Source organism: Acromyrmex echinatior, chromosome 2 (genome assembly GCF_024713525.1).
Source record: "Acromyrmex echinatior isolate Ae372 chromosome 2, ASM2471352v2, whole genome shotgun sequence".
Lineage (NCBI taxonomy): Eukaryota > Metazoa > Arthropoda > Insecta > Hymenoptera > Formicidae > Acromyrmex > Acromyrmex echinatior.
The window spans coordinates 21,091,778-21,097,777 of record NC_141853.1 but is presented as its reverse complement, the minus strand read 5'-3'; the positions used below and the strand labels follow the sequence as shown (position 1 = coordinate 21,097,777).

Sequence of the window (6,000 nt, the reverse complement as noted above, 5' to 3'; positions counted from 1 at the left end):
TCCGATCGAAGTTGTTCAGTTATTCCCTCAGTTTCTATTCTGTTTTCTGGGGAAGACGAAATAATTCCGACTTGGAATCCTTTCCGAACAATTTTATAATAAATGTCCTTCCATGAAGGCGCAGTCATAAATTCAAAGTAATGGAATCATTAATAATTAGTATACTTTTCCAATAAAGTATTATTTTTCTTCTAAATTTAATAATTTTCTCTCTTTTTAAATGATATAATTCATGTCAACCCTTTATAAAGTTTTCAATTAAAAAAAATTAAACAATTCGTAGGCACAGTATATTATAGTAATTAGATGTATTCCGATGTGGTATATTTAACAGAGTTGAAGTATACTATCAGAATATACATCCAATTACATATTAATTATAGTATTATATTCGCATCAAGATTTAAATGACAATCTATTAAGCTTTCAATACATTCTCATTTTAATGTTAATTGATGCTAATAAATTCACAATACGAAGAAAGAAATTCTTTGATAATATTCGGTAACAATCTATTAGATAGTTGAAACTATCTAATCTGAAACGTAAGGAATAAAATATTCGATATATTCGGTTTTATAATTTTTCAATGTTACAATTTTGAAGTCAACGGATCGGTTGGTATGTGGCCTTCGAATTATTTAAGGACTACATCGCGCGGCGTAATGGCGCGCTACGTCTTAAGTGCGCAACGTCACAGCATGACGTATCATTCGCGCGCCGACACTCGGACGAACCGGCAGTGGCGTATCGCTTGCGTCGCATTATCTCTCGAAACGCGGTCACAGTAGGTACGACGAGGCTTTCATCATGATTATTCTGTACCAATACTTAAAATATAATCAATTCATCTTTATTTATACATTCTAAAAGGTATTGAAGATATTAAATTTCAATTATATATACATATGCACATATACAAGATATTTTTTTTAAACAGTAATGTCTTAAAGCGTTTTCCAACAAGGAAATAATATAATACAGTGAATAATTCTATTCTTGTCAGCAAATAATAATATGCGTGGTTAATTATCGATCAATTCGATTCGTTTAGACCGGTATTCGTAGTTGAGTCTATTTAAGACTGTTTTAAGTACAATCTTAAGATGTCATAAACCAATGAGAGAGTCACATTAGCATCTTAAGATTGTCCTAAAATAAGAACGGACTACGAATGCCGACTATAATCAGTTCTTATATTTAATACGAATTTAGATGCATTTTTGAGATGTCATAAGCTAATCACAAAGTTGTATAAGTATCTTAAGATATTACTTGAAACGGTTTTAAAGTAAGAACGGATTTAAGACATTACTTAAGACGGTTTTAAAATAAGAACGAACTTTATGAATACTGAACTGGCCCTGATATCGCATACCAGAGTGAAGAAGCATTCTACTAATCGCTATTTCTGAATTTCTCGGTTAATAACAAAACGTCGCTATGGAACGAATCGATGCTTACAACAATAAGTTCAAACAATTTTACAACGCATTTAATTAGTAAGTACGCTCAAATTAATTCCGTATGTTCTAATTTATCAACTGCATAACAAATTCGCGTTCATATGCCAGTAACTCGTTAAAGTGCGTATTCGGTGAGATTTATTCGATCGGAATCTATCTTTGAGCAATCAACATAGCAATACGATTATTCAATTCTTCAATGTGATTATTCTCTCTTCATAATACATTCCGTGATACGCATTCTTAATCGCGACTCATGCATTTAGTCACTCTAATACTACCTAGGCTATCATTAATAATAAATCTAAAACGCGAGCATACCTTGGGCATTTTTTAGCAAGTATACATTGTAATACAGTAAATCATTTCATTCTTGTTTAACGTTGACAAACAACAAGGTTAACGATTCACTGCGTTACAAGTGTCCTTGCTGGAAAACGCCTATTATTTGCTACATAAAACGCGGGAAGTGCGCGAAAGTGCAACCAGTGCAACAGGTGCAGGATTGGTGCGGTGCGGTGGGTGCCGCGTGAAGTTGCCGCGCGACGATTCTCGAATTTCTTTTCGGATTCGTCGACACGTAACGCGAGACGTCGCCATGTTGTAACGGACCGCGGTTTCATCGCGACATGATCAAGTACGATCGTATACGATTATCGTCGGGAGTGCCGTGAAGTGTCGCGCGATTGTCATATCCTAGTGATTAGTGCACATCGGTTAATTATTAACCTCATCCAGCCACGAAGGAAAAGATCGAGAGGAGGAGGAGGCCAGGGAGGCATCGGGCAACGGCGGAGCAACCGTGAGGTGAGTAATTCATATATTTATCTATTATTTCTTACTTTTCGGAAGCAACAAGATATCGTTATTATAACGATGATTCAAGATTATTTGATGCTTGTTCAATTTAATGCCAGTGGATTAAATAATTATGTAAAATAAACATTTGCAACGATGTATTATCGTCATTTTATTGTCATTGTTAAGTCACATTTAATGAATAAATAATAGATAATTACATTATTAATTACTATCTTTCTTAATTACGTAATAATTCCAAGTGAATAAATATATACATTTATTTACTTGCAATTATTGCTTAATTATGAAAAATAATAATTAATAATGTTATTCCATTATTTATTTATTGTACCTATTTATTCATTCCACAGATAAACAAGTTAGATCTTAACTTATATTACATATTGTGTAAAATTTTCTATATTTGTCGTCATAGTTATGTCATAATTTGGTCATTAAAAGTATCATTAGTCTATGACTTGGAACTTTATTTTTGACATCTTTTATAATGTAAGTGATTTTACTGAATATTATGAATTCATAACAGACATTATATTGATGACATCTTGTTTCTTAGATTGTTACTTGCTAGACTGATTGTTTATCCCTTAATAAGCGAATTAAGTGGAAGATTTTGCGTTATTATGCAATACGAATAAAATGCTTTAAAATTTTATAATATTTAAAATGTTATCATGAGAATTTACAATAATTTATATGTATACATAAATTATTATATTTCTAATTAATTTATTATTATATATATATAATTATATATATTAATATAGTTTGACTATTAGTATTAAATTTAATATTATTTATCGAATGTTTTAAATATTTACATTTAACAAAGACTTTTTTTGGAAATGATATAATCATTTTTTAAAATATTTATTAAGAAGTGTCACATAAAGAATTCAACACATATAATTGTTTTCTAAAACATTGATTACTTTGAACGCTGCTATAATTTAGATATACTTATATGTTACAGATTAATGTTTGTGCTGCAACTCCGCTGCTGCGCATCGCATTGGTGAGTATTAAATATTTTTTATTGCTCAATTTGAAATAATGGATCTTTCTTTCTCTTTCTCTTTGTTCTTTTTATAAATATGAATATTACAGATAAGTAATATATTTTATATCCATTTTAGATCCATTGCTTTAAATTGCCATCATATTAATTATTATTATATTAATAATACGAATGAAGAGAAATTTGACAAAAATAATCGAAATGATTTCACATAAAAATAGTGAAAAATATCTTTTAGAACAAGATATCAATAGCAATTATATATAGATTACAAAAATTTGCAAACACGAATAATTACAACGTTGTTAAATGTCAACCGTTATATAGGATAGTAGAACAGAGTCTTTAGTAAAATCTGTAGCCCTATGCCACTATTGTGGAGAAAATATACAAGTATAATGACAACTTGCACGTAAAAAATTGTAATGTGAGTGTACACGTAAAAAAATAGTAAATACAAAAAAGATAAACTAAATCTTAAATATCGATGAAAATGCTTAAGTTTGTATTTAACGTAGTGAAGGACGGACACGCTGCAGTAGATTCGAATAATTCAAGTATCTCACAATAGAAAAGTTTTAATATTTTTCAAAACTACAGAAACAAATCATTCTCAACAACGTACTATTTTAATGCACGATATTGAATACGATATACAAGTTCGAGAATTGAAATTGTTCGGATAGCAATAAAAATACGTTCTTTCTGAAGTACAAATACGGTTTCGAACGGAACAATGTTCAAATAGAAACTTTACGTTAAAAACATATGATCTTACGTCACTACGGTGCAGACTGTAGAGGTTTATTGTAACATATTTCATCGACTATCTCGGTTTTCTGTTATTACGGACTTGTATCACGTTCGAAATTACAGATTTATACAGTTATACTTATCATAACGCTTGTGTTTGTTGTATATTTTCTCCACAATAGTTTGACACAGGGCTATAGGTTTTACTAAAGACTCTGTCCTACTACCTTCGGGGTCAGGTTCTGTCTATGAAAATGAGATTGCTCAGGGGATACATCGGTCATAACGACGCGCAGTAAGCTACATCACAGGACATCACGTATGGGTCATTAATAAAAGTGTTTAATTGCGCGGGGTTCCACCGATGTCAACGATTAGAGGGATAAATTAGATATTCTCAGTGGACAACCGAAAGTACCTACATATAAGTGAGAGCACATTGGTCTTCTGTTTACTCATCATTTCACGCTTCTTCCCGTTGTGAATCTCGTGTAACTTTGTTAATGTGCGAAACTATGTATATACGATATATGTATGCATGCATATTACTGCGGACTTTTTACTGGACGAAATTTATCACGAGAAAGTATATTAAATGGCGAAACTCCAACTTCTGAATGCCGCACGAGAATTTGCCGTCGGCACGACTTGCAGTTTATGTAGAGCTAGATCTAGGCCAAGCAAATGAGCGCGAACAAACATGAACGAGTAACTTGCTTCAAGGAGTATGAGCGACATTTTATTAGAACACAAGCAAGTTGCTCGTTCGTGTTTGTTCGCATTCATTCATTTGGTCTAGATTCGACTTAAGAAATGTCGTTGTCGCGACCATCCACGTTCCAAAAAAGATAATATTACTTTCAATATTGAATTTTAAAAAGGGAAAAAGTTAGACGTATCGAAAACAATAGATTCGGATTTTCCTGAAACAATGCATGTCTGATAGCTAACACGACATAACTTATACAAGCTAGCAGGACTTCTGTCAAGCTAGCAGGACCAAATGAGCAGAATCAAAAAAAGACCTTTTTGAACTATTTAATGTTCATTTTGTGCTAATTTGTAGCTACAAAAAACAATTTTGTACTATGTCGTTTAGAAAAAACGTGTGATGCTGCCAGCTTAATATCAAGCTTGCAGGACTACAAGAAAAAAAAAAGAAAAAAAAATTAGATTTGAATAGTACTGATTTTGTGCTAATTTGTGCTATTAAATAAAAATTAATATATTAATCCAACCTCTAACTGAATTGTACACTATTAAGTTCAAGAGCAAAGTACGCCACGAGCAGAATCAATCACTACTTATACAATAGAAGTTCATATTTTGGCAGCACAAATTATGACGCTTCTATTGTGGAAGTAGCGATTGATTCTGCTCCTGGCGAAGGGTACTTTGCTCTTGAACTTAATAGTGTACAATTCAGTTAGAGGTTGGTTCTTGAGGAATGGATCAATATATTAACTTTTTTTTGATAGCACAAAAATTAGCACAAAATCAGTACTATTCAAATCTAATTTTTTTTTCTTTTTTTTTTCTTGTGGTCCTACTAGCTTGATATTAAGCTGGCAGCACCACACGTTTCTTCTAAATATGATACAAAATTGTTTTTTGTAGCATAAATTAATACAAAATGAGCACTAAATAATTCAAAAGAAGTTCTTTCTCGATTCTGCTCATTTGATTCTGCTAGCTTGATAGAGGTCTTATACACTACAAATTCAAGTGTGTAAAAAGAGACTTCAATATATGTGTGCACAGAAAGAATGGTTTTGCTAAAGTATTTAAAAATTAACTAGATACATAAATCTAAAAATAATTTTGTTGGACCATTAAAATAATTATATCAAACGCTCTTAAGCATTGATGACAATGTTGCAAAATAATTTTAACATTTTAGCAATCAAGTGTCCAACATAATTATCTTCATGATCCAAATAA

At 31.5% G+C, this 6,000-nt stretch overlaps 1 protein-coding gene across 1 annotated transcript in view; it reads left to right on the top strand.

Annotated features, from left to right (window-relative positions):
- Positions 1-743: 743 nt before the first annotated feature.
- Positions 744-6,000, top strand: part of LOC105143670 (uncharacterized) — a 204,792-nt gene continuing 199,535 nt past the window's right edge. Inside the window, exons 1-2 of the mRNA XM_087402632.1 lie at positions 744-2,273; positions 3,262-3,303. The gene's annotated coding sequence lies outside the window, so the exon portion shown is untranslated. The remainder of the gene's footprint in view (positions 2,274-3,261; positions 3,304-6,000) is intronic.